This window comes from Coregonus clupeaformis, chromosome 7 (assembly GCF_020615455.1).
Source record: "Coregonus clupeaformis isolate EN_2021a chromosome 7, ASM2061545v1, whole genome shotgun sequence".
Lineage (NCBI taxonomy): Eukaryota > Metazoa > Chordata > Actinopteri > Salmoniformes > Salmonidae > Coregonus > Coregonus clupeaformis.
Genome location: NC_059198.1, coordinates 12,213,776 through 12,232,280, shown reverse-complemented (window position 1 = coordinate 12,232,280; position 18,505 = coordinate 12,213,776). Strand labels below are relative to the sequence as shown.

At 39.7% G+C, this 18,505-nt stretch overlaps 1 protein-coding gene across 2 annotated transcripts in view; it reads left to right on the top strand.

The window, feature by feature from the left end:
* The first annotated feature begins 12,519 nt into the window (after positions 1–12,519).
* Positions 12,520–18,505, top strand: part of LOC121569378 (amyloid beta (A4) precursor protein-binding, family B, member 1 interacting protein) — a 33,275-nt gene continuing 27,289 nt past the window's right edge. The window contains exon 1 of one of the 2 annotated variants that reach the window (XM_041880277.2): positions 12,520–12,792. The gene's annotated coding sequence lies outside the window, so the exon portion shown is untranslated. Of the gene's footprint in view, positions 12,793–13,863; positions 13,882–18,505 lie in introns of those variants that run through there. The other variant, XM_045221169.1, reaches the window with a different exon arrangement.

The window sequence follows — 18,505 nt, the reverse complement described above, 5'->3', positions numbered from 1 at the left end:
ACATAAGAGGATAAAAAAACAAAAGAATACCAATAAAAACTGAACGACTGAAAAGCACCCTAAGGAAAAGCAAAGCTAAAAGAGTGTGTTTTATGATCTCTTTTTCAAATGTCCACAGTTTCAGCCCCCCACAGGTTCTCTAGCAGGCTATTCCAGAGGCTGGGGGCGTAGTAACTAAAGGCTGCCTCTCCATGCCTCTTGGTCCTAGGCTTTGGATAGTTAAAAGGCCAGTGCCAGTGGACCTGAGGGCCCTACTGGGTACATAACTTAACTTAAAAGCATGTCTGACATGTGCACAATCATGGATTGATTTAAAAACCAATAGAAGCATCTTCAAATTAATTATAAAACTCACAGGCAGCCAGTGCAGATACATTAAAATCGGTGTAAAATGTGCTCTCCTTCTGGTCTTGGTTAGTACCGGTGCTGCAGCATTCTGTATGTTTTGCAGTTGACCAATGGCTTTCTTGGGTAGACCAGACAGAAGAGCATTACAGTAGTCAAGCCGGCTTGTAATAAAAGCATGGATGAGTCGCTCTGTATCAGCCAGAGAGAGAATTAGTGGTGACTCGAGGAACCCTGGAGATCCTCAAGGAACCCATGGAGTTCCTTAAGGAGCCATTGCTAGGCAATGGTTCATATTTGCACCTTCAGTTAGTTTGGGGGTTCTTGGAGGAACCTTTAATGGTTCAATGTAGCAATGGGTTCCTGGAGGAACCCTGGAGTGGAGGCGTGGCTTAGTAGGGGCGTGGCAATCTGTAAGAGTAAAAGTAATTCCTGTTAATCTGTTCTGTTGTATTGTCTACTGATGGGAAGATCGGCTCTTTTTACGGACTTTTTTTGTCTCGTTCAGTCAAAAGAACGAATCTTTCGACTTATTTAGTATTTTTTTCAAATTTTTTATATATTGAATATTTAAAACATGCGACTCATTTTGTTAATTTGAGTCAGTAATGCTCTAATTTGAGTCAGTAATGCTCAGAGCACGCAGGACCCCCTACTGGCGAACGATGAACTGAAATCTCGAAAGAGTCATGATTCTACGAGACTCTGGTTCACATGTTGTTCACGATAGGGGGCTTATTGGAGCTGTTATTTGTGACTGGGACTTGTAAACATGTACTTTAAACAACGTACATTTGCTGATTGCTAGGCATATAAATACGATTATTCCTTGATACATTTGAAACAAGGTCTAGTAGCCTTACAACTCACACTAAATTGTTCGCCTGCTCTATCGTTCGCTATACTTCTCATTGCGGAGAAGAAACTAACGTCCGTGGGCATGGCGTAGCGTTTGGCTGGAGCAGGGAGTCTGGGTAGCCAGGAAAGGTGATAGGCATAGCCGTTCGCGAACTGCAGCCCCCCAAATGATTCGTTCTCGAGTTACTGTTTGTTGAGTGGAGGCTGTGTATGTTTTGGTTCTACAAAGCTGTGTCCATCATAACATTCAATAATTAATTAATTGCAGTCATTCTTGCAACATGCGATTATCATTTCTAAACGTGCTCATTATCTATTTTCCTGCGTACATATGACAGACAGTTGGTGGAGATAAACAAAGTGAACTAGTCATTCAGAAAAATGAATCATGACTCTCGAGTCAGTAAAAAGAGTCGTTCCAAAAGAACGAATCGTTTGCGAACTGCACCTCACTAGTATTGTTATCACACGCTAAGGTTGAACACTGACAGTTGTGTAGCATCAATGAGGCTAACAAAGGTGTATGAGTTCCTCGAGCCTATGTAAATCCCAAAGTTGGGAATAGTTACTACTTTTTACTGTATGCAATCAGCAATGTTAATATTATATTAGAATATGTAATATGCATAAATATTCACATCGCTTTTTAAATTGCAGCCTACAAACTTAACATGATGAACAGGAATTACATTTAACTTAACGGGTGACCAAAAATAACTATCCCGAGCCACGCCTCCAATCTGATAGGCTGCCACCTCTACAATATATTATTAAAAATGGATCACAAATGAAACCCTCCCATCACAAAAAGGTTCTGGTTTTAACCTTTTCACAGGGGTTCCTCGAATACCTTTTTAGAGGTGTTCCTCGAGGAACCTTTTTCAACTGGAAAGGTTCGGCCGGTGTGGCCAAACCTTTACTTCTAAGAACATGAAGGTTCTAAATGGAACTTGTATGGTGCTATAAAGAACTCTGTTCTAAGGTTCAATAAAGAACCATTAAACAATATTCTATATAGCACCAAAAAAGGGTTCCACTATGGGAGAACAAGTATTTGATACACTGCCGATTTTGCAGGTTTTCCTACTTACAAAGCATGTAGAGGTCTGTAATTTTTATCATAGGTACACTTCAACTGTGAGAGACGGAATCTAAAACAAAAACCCAGAAAATCACATTGTATGATTTTTATGTAATTAATTTGCATTTTATTGCATGACATAAGTATTTGATACATCAGAAAAGCATAACTTAATATTTGGTACAGAAACCTTTGTTTGCAATTACAGAGATCATACGTTTCCTGTAGGTCTTGACCAGGTTTGCACACACTGCAGCAGGGATTTTGGCCCACTCCTCCATACAGACCTTCTCCAGATCCTTCAGGTTTCGGGGCTGTCGCTGGGCAATACCGACTTTCAGCTCCCTCCAAAGATTTTCTATTGGGTTCAGGTCTGGAGACTGGCTAGGTCACTCCAGGACCTTGAGATGCTTCTTACGGAGCCACTCCTTAGTTGCCCTGGCTGTGTGTTTTGGGTCGTTGTCATGCTGGAAGACCCAGTCACGACCCATCTTCAATGCTCTTACTGAGGGAAGGAGGTTGTTGGCCAAGATCTCGCGATACATGGCCCCATCCATCCTCCCCTCAATACGGTGCAGTCGCCCTGTCCCCTTTGCAGAAAAGCATCCCCAAAGAATGATGTTTCCACCTCCATGCTTCACGGTTGGGATGGTGTTCTTGGGGTTGTACTTATCCTTCTTCTTCCTCCAAACACGGCGAGTTTAGACCAAAAAGCTCTATTTTTGTCTCATCAGACCACATGACCTTCTCCCATTCCTCCTCTGGATCATCCAGATGGTCATTGGCAAACTTCAGACGGGCCTGGACATGCGCTGGCTTGAGCAGGGGGACCTTGCGTGCGCTGCAGGATTTTTTATCCATGACGCCGTAGTGTGTTACTAATGGTTTTCTTTGAGACTGTGGTCCCAGCTCTCTTCAGGTCATTGACCAGGTCCTGCCGTGTAGTTCTGGGCTGATCCCTCACCTTCCTCATGATCATTGATGCCCCACGAGGTGAGATCTTGCATGGAGCCCCAGACCGAGGGTGATTGACTGTCATCTTGAACTTCTTCCATTTTCTAATAATTGCGCCAACAGTTGTTGCCTTCTCACCAAGCTGCTTGCCTATTGTCCTGTAGCCCATCCCAGCCTTGTGCAGGTCTACAATTTTATCCCTGATGTCCTTACACAGCTCTCTGGTCTTGGCCATTGTGGAGAGGTTGGAGTCTGTTTGATTGAGTGTGTAAACAGGTGTCTTTTATACAGGTAACGAGTTCAAACAGGTGCAGTTAATACAGGTAATGAGTGGAGAACAGGAGGGCTTCTTAAAGAAAAACTAACAGGTCTGTGAGAGCCGGAATTCTTACTGGTTGGTAGGTGATCAAATACTTATGTCATGTAATAAAATGCAAATTAATTACTTAAAAATCATACAATGTGATTTTCTGGATTTTTGTTTTAGGTTCCGTCTCTCACAGTTGAAGTGTACCTATGATAAAAATTACAGACCTCTACATGCTTTGTAAGTAGGAAAACCTGCAAAATCGGCAGTGTATCAAATACTTGTTCTCCCCACTGTAGAACCCTTTTTTATGGTTCTTTTATAGAACCTTTATGGAGAATGGTTCTATAAAGAACCTTTCTCAATCTCAAAGGTTTTCTGTAGAACCATACAGGGTTTTTTATTCTGGTTTAATAGCCATATTATATTGTTAAAATTCCATAGATTGTATTATTGTGTTTATTAACAAGTTGAATAAGGTGCGCTTGCTCAACTTGGAGAGAACTGAGAACTACTGACTTAATCAACTGTCCTCAAGCAACACAAGACTGTACATGAGTGTTTCACAAAACACTGTCATTGGCCATAGTCAAATATAACATGTCATAATGTAGCATAACACAAGAGATTTGATCAACTGGAATGACACTCTCACTCACAGTTGCACAAAAAGAGCTGTGAAAAAAACACGCCCCGATATATTCTAATGAGCCGCCGCCCCTACATTTAAATGATCACTAAAAGAGGAAATAACTATTTTTTTTCACTGCAAAGAACCATTGAATGGCTCAACCATTGAATGGTTCCACATTGAATCATCACCATTCCCAAAGAACCTTTGAGGAACCATCATTTTTGAGTAGCATCCTTTGATGTCACTTTTTATGGTGCGTCCTTTGCGGTGTAACGTATATTTCCAATGCCAACTTGCCAATAAAATGTTATTGTCAACATTGATTTTGTTAAAAATAATACACTAGCTATTATGCGAATACATAACGAAGAGGAAATGAAATGTCTGGGCCTTTTACAGTGCCTTGCAAAAGTATTCATCCCCCTTGGCGTTTTTTCCTATTTTGTTGCATTACAACCTGTAATTTAAAAGGATTTTTATTTGGATTTCATGTAATGGACATACAGAAAATAGTCCAAATTGGGGAAGTGAAATGAAAAAAATAACTTGTTTAAAAAAATTATAACAAATAAATAACGGAAAAGTGGTGCGTGCATATGTATTCACCCCCTTTGCTATGAAGCTCCAAAATAAGATCTGGTGCAACCAATTACCTTCAGAAGTCACATAATTAGTTAAATAAAGTCCACCTGTGTGCAATCTAAGTGTCACATGATCTGTCACATGATCTCAGTATATATACACCTGTTCTGAAAGGCCCCAGAGTCTGCAACACCACTAAGCAAGGGGTAACACCAAGCAAGCGGCACCATGAAGACCAAGGAGCTCTCCAAATAGGTCAGGGACAAAGTTGTGGAGAAGTACAGATCAGGGTTGGGTTATATAAAAATATCAGAAACTTTGAACATCCCATTGAGCACCATTAAATCCATTATTAAAAAATGGAAAGAATATGGCACCACAACAAACCTGCTAAGAGAGGGTCGCCCACCAAAACTCACGGACCAGGCAAGGAGGGCATTAATCAGAGAGGCAACAAAGAGACCAAAGATAACCCTGAAGGAGCCGCAAAGCACCACACTTTAAGCCGGAAGAGTGGCCAGAAAAAAGCCATTGCTTAAAGAAAAAAATAAGCAAACACGTTTGGTGTTCGCCAAACCTATGGAAGAAGATACTCTAGTCAGATGAGACTAAAATTTAGCTTTTTGGCCATCAAGGAAAACGCTATGTCTGGCGTAAACCCAACACCTCTCATCACCCCGAGAAGCATGGTGGTGGCAGCACCAGTGGTGGTCCTCTGTAGCTCAGCTGGTAGAGCACGGCGCTTGTAACACCAGGGTAGTGGGTTCGATCCCCGGGACCACCCATACACAAAAATGTATGCACGCATGACTGTAAGTTGCTTTGGATAAAAGCGTCTACTACAGTGAGGGAAAAAAGTATTTGATCCCCTGCTGATTTTGTACGTTAGCCCACTGACAAAGAAATGATCAGTCTATAATTTTAATGGTAGGTTTATTTGAACAGTGAGAGACAGAATAACAACAACAAAATCCAGAAAAACTGATGTCAAAACTGTTATAAATTGATTTGCATTTTAATGAGGGAAATAAGTATTTGACTCCCTCTCAATCAGAAAGATTTCTGGCTCCCAGGTGTCTTTTATACAGGTAACGAGCTGAGATTAGGAGCACACTCTTAAAGGGAGTGCTCCTAATCTCAGTGTGTTACCTGTATAAAAGACACCTGTCCACAGAAGCAATCAATCAATCAGATTCCAAACTCTCCACCATGGCCAAGACCAAAGAGCTCTCCAAGGATGTCAGGGACAAGATTGTAGACCTACACAAGGCTGGAATGGGCTACAAGACCATCGCCAAGCTGCTTGGTGAGAAGGTGACAACAGTTGGTGCGATTATTCGCTAATGATAGACACACAAAATAACTGTCAACCTCTCTCGGCCTGGGGCTCTATGCAAGATCTCACCTCGTGTAGTTGCAATGATCATGAGAACGATGAGGAATCAGTACAGAACTACACGGGAGGATCTTGTCAATGATCTCAAGGCAGCTGGGACCATAGTCACCAAGAATACAATTGGTAACACACTACGCCGTGAAGGACTGAAATCCTGCAGCGCCCGCAAGGTCCCCCTACTCAAGAAAGCACATATACATGCCCGTCTGAAGTTAGCCAATGAACATCTGAATGATTCAGAGGAGAACTGGGTGAAAGTGTTGTGGTCAGATGAGACCAAAATGGAGCTCTTTGGCATCAACTCAACTCGCCGTGTTTGGAGGAGGAGGAATGCTGCCTATGACCCCAAGAACACCATCCCCACTGTCAAACATGGAGGTGGAAACATTATGCTTTGGGGGTGTTTTTCTGCTAAGGGGACAGGACAACTTCACCGCATCAAAGGGATGATGGGCAGGGCCATGTACCTTCCCTCAGCCAGGGCATTGAAAATGGGTCGTGGATGGGTATTCCAGCATGACAATGAACCAAAACACATGGCCAAGGCAACAAAGGAGTGGCTCAAGAAGAAGCACATTAAGGTCCTGGAGTGGCCTAGCCAGTCTCCAGACCTTAATCCCATAGAAAATCTGTGGAGGGACCTGAAGGTTTGAGTTGCCAAACGTCAGCCTCGGAACCTTAATGACTTGGAGAAGATCTGCAAAGAGGAGTGGGACAAAATCCCTCCTGAGATTTGTGCAAACCTGGTGGCCAACTACAAGAAACGTCTGACCTCTGTGATTGCCAACAAGGGTTTTGCCGCCAAGTACTAAGTCATGTTCTGCAGAGGGGTCAAATACTTATTTCCCTCATTAAAATGCAAATCAATGTATAACATTTTTGACATGCGTTTTTCAGGATTGTTTTGTTGTTATTCTGTCTCTCACTGTTCAAATAAATCTACCGTTAAAATTATAGACTGACCATTTCTTTGTCAGTGGGCAAACATACAAAATCAGCAGGGGATCAAATAGTTTTTTCCCTCACTGTAAGTGGCTTATTATTATTATTATTATTATGCTGTGGTGATGTTTTTCATCGGCAGGGACTAGGAAACTGGTCAGAATTGAAGGAATGATGGATGGCGCTAAATACAGGGAAATTCTTGAAGGAAACCTGTTTCAGTCTTCCAGAGATTTGAGACTGGAACGGAGGTTCACCTTCCAGCAGGACAATGACCCTAAGCATACTGCTAAAGCAACACTCGAGTGATTTAAGGGGAAACATTTAAATGTCTTGGAATGGCCTAGTCAAAGCCCAGACCTCAATCCAATTAAGAATCTGTGGTATGACTTAAAGATTGCTGTACACCAGCGGAACCCATCCAACTTGAAGGAGCTGGAGCAGTTTTGCCTTGAAGAATGGGCAAAAATCCCAGTGGCTAGATGTGCCAAGCTTATAGAGACATACCCCAAGAGACTTGCAGCTGTAATTGCTGAAAAAGGTGTCTCTACAAAGTATTGACTTTGGGGGGGTGAATAGTTATGCATGCTCAAGTTTTCTGTTTTTTTGTCTTATTTCTTGTTTGTTTCACAAGAAAATATATTTAGCATCTTCAAAGTGGTAGGCATGTTGTTTAAATCAAATGATACAAACCACCAAAAAATCCATTTAAATTCCAGGTTGTAAGGCAAAAAAATAGGAATAATTACAAGGGGGGTGAATACTTTCGCAAGCCACTGTACCAACATCAATTTATAGCCAAGGCTACTAAATCTTATTGCACAGTTCCATAAAAGCTGAAAGTATTTGCTCTGGACATCTTTATTGTTGATACAGCTGTTGTCCTTCCAATGTTTTTCATGTCAAACTAACCATGTCAATACTGACTAGAGTAGTCAGGAAATGTCTATCTTTTGTTGAGGAGACCTTTGGTGAAAGTCAGGAATGTGAAACGTTAGTATTGGACTTTCTCCCCATCTCGTTAGTTAATTAGACTAGACTTCAACTCTTGGAACTGGCTTGGCTAAGAATTGCAAATCATGTAGTTATTCATATCTGATTTGAGTGAATGTTTGAGACATTTTGGAATACTGCCTATCGACATACAGTACATACAGCTGTAAATATCTATTATTTGAGTGTTGTTTGCTCTTTTGACTGCTAATGAACCAGAAGCAGTCAAGCTCAGTGAGCCATTTAAATCTTGTTAGCATAGCTTTTTTCCAAATGGTTATTTTGCCACAACACGATGAAAGGAATAGCTAGTCAGTCAATACAGCAAAGTGATCAAAACCCTTTAACTCATAGTTTCTGCCCTGACACTTTTAAACGTCTGTTCCTGCTGCTCTCCAATAAATGTACTCCTGTAAACATTTGAAGTTTTCTGGCTTATCAGTCTTAAGAAAGGTTCAAGGTTGGTGGCCTACCCTCGCACCACCCACCTAGTTCAGTAGCAATTCATATGAGACCTAAGGAAAGCTAATGTTACCTCGCAGTAGAGGGCGCTACTGCACTCCTGGAAAATATATTTGTGTACGCATAACTTGATAAAACATTATATTTGTGTATGCATAACTTGATAAAACATAGACCTGGGTCTTTGTGTTGAATTACATTTTTACAGACATTTTATTTTATTTCAATGAACATTTTAGGGTTTTCAAACTGCTCTTGCGATTTTCACACAGCACTTAGCTTTGGAAGGGCATTACTTGGAAAGCCAATGTGAGGTGTGGACAATCACATAGCTTAAGAGAAATAACATGCTGGAGACATAATAATAATGTTTTTAAAGTATGCCCTCTTACTTTTCATGTACGCCACAACCCTCACACCTTACCATCTGGCCTTTTGCAGTTATTTGAAACCTGGTATGGATTTTCACAACCGCTTTCCTGTACTGAAGGCAAGACTGCTCTTTGTCAAAGAGAGCTTTGTCAAAGTCAATTTTTGTATTCAAATTGCCATTTTGCTGAATCAAATGCTGCCCCAATTAAATATGTGTTTAAGTTTGCTGTTGAAGCTGCACAGACAATGGTCAGAAGTGAAGTTGTTGTTTCATGTTCCTATATCTCAGAAGCGTTGTCTCAAACTTCTTCCCATTAGTCAGCTATAGATAAAAAGAGTGTATGGTATGGAAAGCCTGCTATAGTCTTGTGCTTTTAAATAGATCCAATCAGCCTTAAAGCTGAGATCCACAATAGGCTAAACAGCGCCGGCCGCCCCAGGGGCATTTGTTCTTGTTTTTGTTTCAAGGAAATGAGCATTCAACATTATGTAAAATAAATATATACCTAAGGGGCATGCATAGATATACAGAAAAATATACATATTTTTTACATAAAATTAAGCATAATGATTATGGCTGTAGATTGCAGAAAATACCAGTTTCAGGTGTTTAAAAAATTAGACATTCTCCAACTTCTGGACCACTCCCAGCCATCCTCACGTACTTTGTGCCCCTCAGATTTCTGGGGTGCATGACGCCCCTGTGTGCAATAATGTGCAATGATGTCCAAGAAAAAAAACAGTGTTAGTTGTAAAGTATTTTTGTTGTTGTAATATCGTAAACGGAAGTGGCAGCTTCACAGCTATGGATTCCAGCTTTAAAACTCATGGTATGGGGATGCTATAGCGGGAACATAGCTCCCTCATCATAGGGTTTATGGATGGAGCTGAAAGCTGACGGAAACATGAGATAAACCATATGCTGGCGAGGGTGACAACACAATTTATATTTACCCTCTTCGCTGACCACCTCCATCCAGTCAATGAAATGTGAACGGACAGGAAAGGGACAATAAACATAGCTTCTTAACTCAACAATGGTGATCTTTCAATCAGTGAATTTATTTGAATAGGGCTCAGGCATAAGCGACATAAGCGGTCGCTTAGGGCCCCAGGCCGCTATGTGGGCCCTGACCACAAAAAAAATGTTTTAAAAAAGGAACTCAGTTGGGGTGCCAACTTACTGCAAGTTCGTAATGTGGTTGTGCATCAGCAATTTTTCTGTTGTTATGTCAGTCACACGGTCAATCAATTAGCCATGTCAGTAAAATGGGTAGAATTGCAGGAAATCTTGCTTTGGGCCCTCAAAAGGCTAGAGCTGGCCCTGATAGGGCTCTCTAAAACATAACTGTGTTAGCATTTACGCTATCATATAGAGTTAATAGGGGCAGCAAAGGCAGCCTATGGTTACCATCTGTTTTTCAACCTCTGGGATAGGAAATAAGGGTGGCTGGAGCACATGCTTTCCCCAAGTTTTTATTTAATACATCACATCTAATGAAAGGCTCCAGACTCATTCAGAGCTATTTTGTTTCCCCCCATGTTGACAGCCTCTCACCACAGAGAGAGAGGTGGTCTGTGTTTCCCATTGGAACCAAAGGCAGGCCCCCAAGAGAAAATAGGTTCAAACATTACAGCTCCAGTGCTAATAATGGCTGAATAATGGACAGCAAATGTGGGAAGCTGGCTGCTATTTTTCCACTTTTACTGAAGTTCTTTCCACTGTTGGTTGCCAGGGCGGGGATGGGGTCAGTTCCCTTTTAGTTAGGCTCATTAAGGGAAATAACCTAAATCCAGTTCACATTGAAAATGGACTAAGATTCCCTATGAGGTTTTTAATCATTTTATACCATTTTAATGTGATTGGCCAGAAATTACCCTCTTGGTTTTAACTAAAATTACTCAAAAGAAGTCTTGCTCTTTTATGATCACTGTTTGATTGTATAATATCTGTGTCATGACTTCCTCCGAAGCTGCCTCCTCTCCTTGTTCGGGCAGGCTTCGGCGTTCGTCGTCATTGGCCTTCTAGCCACTGCCGCTCCTCATCTCATCATTCCATTTGTTTTGTCTTGTTTTTACACACACCTAGTTCATATCCCCTCATCAGTCCCTGTATAAGTATTCCCTCTGCCCCCCATGTCTTTGTGTGTGATTGTTCATTGTGGAGGTGTCGCTAGCTCGATTGAGCATTCATGTAACTTTTGTCGCCGGGATATTCACCCGTGTGTTTTCTTTCCCCAGTATGCATTGAAGTCGCATTGTATTTTGGTGTTTGCATTGCTGCGAACTGCTGTATTGGATGAATAAACCTTGTTCTGTGATTCACACCTCCTGCACCTCCTCATCACCCACTACATCCTGGCGCATAAGTCATGATGTGTCAAGACTTTCTTTTGTAACTAATGTGTTCTGTCTTCTTGGCCAGGCTGACTTGACAAAGATATTTGAAATCTTAATATAACTTTCATAAATTATATATTTGGATAAATATCAATATCTGTGTGTCTGCTTTACTAGATAATGGCCCTGAGGGTATTCATAGCTTGACGGTCCCTGTCCCTGACTTTAACCTGCACAGATCTGAACTCACACCACAATACATTTTATATATACCAATATTCAAACAGCTTTAGAAAACAAAATAGTTATTGGTATATTAGTATGTTTATTCATCCTTTAGAGTTATGAGTTGTTGTGCTCTCTTTCAGTACAATCTTTTTCTTTCACATTTGTAGTTTTATTAACGTTTTCAGAATAAACCTGTCCAATGACAAGCTCACTTTTAAAAGTGAATAGTCTGTTAACACATGGCCAAATAATGTTGACTCGTCTTATACTTGTATTTCTGGCTAAAACATAAATTGGAGAAAAAACACTTCAAAAACTTGAATCTCAAACAGACCGTTTAAAAAATGCTTGCTATTTCCTCATAGAGAATGATGTCATCCTGCCTCATTGGCTAAACTGGCCAATCAGTGGTCTACTCGCATTAATATTTTTAATGACCTGCATACGCCCACACCATTCTGTTGTTGAGGTACGCCCACAACATTGCGACAAAGAAAAGCTGCTTTTTCAACATACTTAAATATGATTTTTGTGGAAGGTAAAGTATTTTACTAATATTGTAATTAATTATAGGTCATATTTAATAGAAATCTGGAAACACTGGACAGTTACTTTAAGTGTTTTCTACAGAATTTGGCTGCATTGGCACCATGGAATATAGAATTCTGGTCAAATTGAGTCAAAGGCAACCCCCCATTATAAACCCTATGGTTGACGTGTCATAGCATACACCCACTCATTATTAATCACTTTCAAAGGAGTAAATTATTTCTGAACCTAAACACACCCTCAACACTCCCTGCAATGTTTCTACCCCTCTCTCCCCTCTCTCTTTCTATTTCACTCACCAGACACTCCTCTCCCAAATGCACAGTTTCAACATTAATGAACCTCACACGCCTTGTTTTCAAATTTAGATCTGCACTACACGAAAAATAAAAAAACTATTCTCCAACTTTTAATGCTAAATCACGCCTATCAGTAACGTACATACACACCATTACTTTACAGTTATGCAAGTGGATATGCGAACTTTGGCACTGCCCAGAGCTCAGTGTTGTAAAAGTGTTCTGCTCTGCTCTGGATGGAATGCACTGACAGGTCTAGACCTGAACTTCCGCATAGACCAGGAAACTAAAGTAACAGTCGTTGAGTCAGATGCAGTCCAACTCAACATCCAACCCTTCATGAGTTGTGGTGTTTGTTCAGTATTATTAGAGAGAACTAGACATAATTGACATCCAAGAACCTGCTATTATTCTATCGATAAGTGGAAAAGGATTACACAGGTATCAAAGGTGAGTTCCATTTCTGTTATTGTTGGGATACACTTGACCCACTGAAGAAACGATATAGCTAACCATTGTCTTCCAATGCTGCTTGCATATACAGTATGTACTGAAAGAGTACCTTTACTGACAATAGGATGATCTCCTCATTTGTCAATGTCAATCATGTTTGTTATTTTCTCTACATCAGGCTTAAGCAAATCATTTTTATGTCTTTATCTAAATTTCAGATACCATCAATGTGAAAATGTATATTCAATAGACATGTCAGATTATGTACACGAGTATGTCTGTGTTGTCAAGTTTTCCTGAGTGATACATATAATTAATATCAGATTAAAAAAGTTCAGAGAGTGGCCAGTTTATTAGGTACACCCATCTAGTACTGGGTCGGACCACCCTTTTCCTCCAGAACAGCCTGAATTCTTCGGGGCATGGATTCTACAAGGTGTGGCATTCAAACGTTGCTCAATTTGTATAAAGTGACCTAACGTGTGCCAGGAAAACATTCCCCACACCATTACACCACTGCCACCAGCCTGTACCGTTGACACGGTAGAGTGTGGTTAGAGTGTCTACCCTGAGATTGGAAGGATGGGAGTTCGATCTCTGGCCGAGTCATACCAAAGTCATAAAATGGGACCCGATGCGTCTCTGCTTCGCACTCAGCATTAAGGAGATAGATTGGGGTTAAGGCCCTGCGATAGACTAGCGTCTTGTCCAGGGGGTGTACATCAAGCTGCCTCATGCTACAGAAACAGGAGATCTGCTCCTATGAGCCATTCTGGCTTGTGCCAGTTCTTGTCTATTTTATCTCTCCAACTAGGGTTGACCATTAACTAAATATAGGATGATGTATGACTAAGGAGCCAGGGGAGAATGACTTGGTTAGCCTCTAATTCCGCCAGGAAGGCCAGTAGAGTAGTTATCTTCTCCCTATTGGTGTTGAGAAAGTTGTCTCCTGGCAGCTGAGATGACAACCAATGATTGCAAGACGCTATTACAGAGAGAGAAGCAAAATCACTTGTGAAATATCTCTCTCAATACTTTCCAATAAGAAAGGGAAGGAGTGACCAGGGGGAAAAGCAATTTCAGAAGGTCAGGCGTATTTGAACTGTCATATGTATGCTGAAGTAAATAAGCAGAATTTATATTGACTGAATGTTGGAAGACTTTGACTTAGATTGCATTTCTCTAAAATTTAAATCAGTCTGGTCAGTTTGACAGCTTGAGTTGTTTTCATTCAAGTAACTGTCACACTATTTTGAAGTGCCAGTTTTTCAAGATGGAATATGTGGGTGCATATTCTAGTTGCCTACATAGTCTTTACAATGTAGATATCAGGGTTGGGGTCAATTCCAATTTAATTTCAAATTCCAAATTCCATTCTGGAATTCAAGCAGGAAGTGGAGAATTTACTTGGAGTTGAATTGGAATTGCAGCAATCTTCAAAAAACATAATTAGAATTGAATTGGAATTGTAAAATAAAATCATCCCTGGAATGGAATTGGATTTGAATTGGAATGTAGACTGTCTAAATATTAATTGAATTGCAATTGAGGAAGAAATCCATCCTTGGAATGGAATTTGAATTGAACTGGAATTTAGACTGTCTGAATTAGAATTTAATTTGAATTAGAAAATAAAAACATCCTTGGAATGGAATTGGAATTTAGAATTTTAAAACCTGAATTGTATTATAATTGTGCAAATTTCAGTTACTGGAGTTAATGCATTTAGAATTGAAATTGAATGCAAACTTTGTTTTAAATCAAATAATTATAATGATATACATAACTTTGTATGCATAATTTTTTTTTTGGTTGTCTAATGAGAAGTTGACGTGCAATATATTTCCAGTTATGTTATTTGGTCCAATTAAAGTGATAGTTCACCTAAATTACCTTACCCTTTAAAGCTGCAATATGTAACTTTTTGGTAGACCTGACCAAATTCACATAGAAATGTGTATTATTGATCTGTCATTCTCATTGAAAGCAAGTCTAAGAACCGGTATATCTGTTCTATGTGAGCTATTTTTATGCTTCCCATTCTTAAGTTTCCTTTTTGCGTCTTTTACTTTCAGTTTTTTACACCAGCTTCAAACAGCTGAAAATACAATATTTTTGGTTATAGAAAATATATTTCACAGCGGTTTAGATGGTACAATGATTCTCTACACTATACTTGCTTGTTTTGTCACATAAACTGAAATTAGGCGAACTATTAGAATTTTTGCAACCAAGAAATGGCGGAGCGATTTCTGCATAGAGCATCGTTAAGCAGTCTATGAACTATGACATTGCCATTTTGTAATTTGGGTACAAAATCCTATCCATTAAGGATGCCTTTTATATGGATGCAAAATTCTAATTCCACAGAGTATTGTTTATTCAATTATTCTGTATTGATTTATAATTCTACAACATATGTCATTTAGCAGACATTTTTGTGTTGCTTACTTTTAGCCTTGGAGAAATACATTTTAAATGGTGTAAGAGGGCTGATTTAACATACAGTGCCTTCAGAATATTCACACCACTTGACATTTGACACATTTTGTTGTGTTACAGCCTGAATTTAAAGTGGATTAAATAGAGATTTTGTGTCACTGGCCTACACACAATACCCCATAATGTCAACATGGAATTATGTCTTTCAATTTTTTAAAAACAGATTTAATAAAAAATGAAAAGCTGAAATGTCTTGAGTCAATATTCAACCCCTTTGTTATGGCAAGCTTAAATAAGTTCAAGAGTAAAAATGTGCTTAACAAGTCACGTAATAAGTTGCATGGACTGCAATAATAGTGTTTAACATGATTTTTGAATGACTACCTCATCTCTGTACCCCACACATACAATTATCTGTAAATAAAAAAAGCAGACATTGAATATCCCTTTGAGCATGGTGACGTTATTAATTACTCTTTGGATGGTGAATCAATACACCCAGTCACTACAAAGATACAGGCTTCCTTCCTAGCTCAGTTGCTGATGAGGGAGGAAACCGCTCAGGGATTTCACCTTGAGGCCAATGGTGACTTTAAAACAGTAACAGAGTTTAATGGCTGTGATAGGAGAAAACTGAGGATGGATCAAAAACGTTGTAGTTACTCCACAATACTAACCTAATTGACAGAGTGAAAAGAAGGAAGCCTGTACAGGAAAAAAAATATTCCAAACATGCATCCTGTTTGCAATAAGGCACTAAAGTAAAACTGCAAAAAATGTGGCAAAGAAATTAACTTTATGTCCTGAATACAAAGCGTAATGTTTGGGGCAAATCCAACACACATCACTGAGTACCACTCTTCATACTTTCAAGCATGGTGGTGGCTGCATCATGTAATGGGTATGCTTGTCATCGGCAAGGACTAGGGAGTTTCTTTTTATGATGAAAACAAACGGAATAGTGCTAAGCACAGGCAAAATCCTAGAGGAAAACCTGGTTCAGTCTGCTTTCCGAAGAGACAATAACCTAAAACACAAGGCCAAATATACACTGCAGTTGCTCACCGAGACGACATTGAATGTTCCTGAGTGGCCTAGTGACAGTTTTGACTTAAATCGTCTTGAAAATATATGGCAAGACTTTAAAATGGCTGTCTAGCAATGATCAACAACCAACTTGACAGAGCTTGAAGAATTTTTTTTATAATAACGTGCAAATATTGTACTATCTAGATGTGCAAAGGTTCACCTTCCAGCAGGACAATGACCTTAAGCATACTGCTAAAGCAACACTTGAGTGGTTTAAGGGGAAACATTTAAATGTCTTGGAATGGCCTAGTCAAAGCCCAGACCTCAATCCAATTGAGAATCTGTGGTATGACTTAAAGATCGCTGTACACCAGCGGAACCCATCCAACTTGAAGGAGCTGGAGCAGTTTTTCCTTGAAGAATGGGCAAAAATCCCAGTGGCTAGATATGCCAAGTTTATAGAGACATACCCCAAGAGACTTGCAGCTGTAATTGCTGAAAAAGGTGTCTCTACAAAGTATTGACTTTGGGGGGGTGAATAGTTATGCACGCTCAAGTTTTCTGTTTTTTTGTCTTATTTCTTGTTTGTTTCAGAATAAAAAAGATTTAGCATCTTCAAAGTGGTAGGCGTGTTGTTTAAATCAAATGATACAACCCCCCCAAAAAACCATTTAAATTCCAGGTTGTAAGGCAACAAAATAGGAAAAATGACAAGGGGGGTGAATACTTTCGCAAGCCACTGTATTTCCATAACGCTTTGTGTGGTTTTGGCACTATTGTCTGGTTTTGTGACAACTTCCAGCTTTTGACACTGATTCTGTTTGTTAGGTTTTTAAACACCCCTTGACTTTGTCCACATTTTGTTGTGTTACAAGGTAGGATTAAAATTTATTTAATTGTAATTTTTTGTCAACGATCTACACAAAGTACTCTCTAAAGTCAAAGTGAAAGAACAAAATCATACTTAAAAAAAATATATAAAAATAAGCTCTGTCAAGTTGGTTGTTGATCATTGCTAGACAGCCATAGATTTTTAAGTCGATTTAAGTCAAAACTGCAACTAGGCCACTCAGGAACATTCAATGTCATCTTGGTAAGCAACTCCAGTGTATATTTTGCCTTGTGTTTTAGGTTATTGTCCTGCTGAAAGGTGAATTTGTCTCCCAGTGTCTGTTCGGAAAGAAGACCGAACCGGGTTTTCCTCTAGGATTTTTCCTTGGCTTAGCTCTGTTTCGTTTCTTTTTATCCTAATAAACTCCCTAGTCCTTGCCAATGATAAGCATACCCATAACATGATGCAGCCACCACCATGCTTGAAAATATGAAGAGTTATACTCAGTGATGTGTTGGATCCGACCCCAAATATAACACTTTGTATTCAGTTTTACTTTAGTGCCTTATTGCAAACAGGATGCATGTCTGGAATTTTTGTATTCTGTACAGGCTTCCTTCTTTTTCACATGTCATTTAGGTTAGTATTTTGGAGTAACTGCAATGTTTTTTTTATCCATCCTCAGTTTTCTCCTATTGCAGCCAATAAACTCTGTAACTGTTTTAAAGTCACCATTGGCCTCATGGTGAAATCCCTGAGTGGTTTCCTTCCTTTCCGGCAACTGAGTTAGGAAGGACGCCTGTATTTTTGTAGTGACTGGGTGTATTGCTACATCATCCAAAGTGTAATTATTAACTTCACAATGCTCAAACGGATATTCAATGTCTGCTTTTAAAATGTTTACCTATCTACCAATAGGTGCCCTTCTTTGCGAGGCATTGGAAAACCTCCCTGGTCTTTGTTGTTGAATCTGTGTTTGAAATTCACTGCTCGAACAAAATGTGGAAACAAAATGTGGAAAAAGTCAAGGGGTGTGAATACTTTCTGAAGGCACTGTACAAGCTACATGTGTTCAAATCTGCTCACTATTTTGATAAGGCAAAAAGCTAAGCAAACAAGTTATGAAAATGTAAGTTATAGAAAATTATACCAAAAGGAATTGAGGCCGAAATCTCTATTTTTGTACTGTTGATAAAATGTGAAATTCATCATAATTCAATATACCTAGCTAGAGGTCCTGCAATGGCTTGAGTTAGTCTGCCTCTGGCAACCATGTCCAATTGACATGGAAAACGGTTCAAGGTTCAGAACACATTATCCTACAGCCTTGACCCTCTGTGAAAACATACTATAGCTTTGGTCATGCTGGTCGCCTCAGTTCCAAACACGAAGCACTTCTATTCTCAC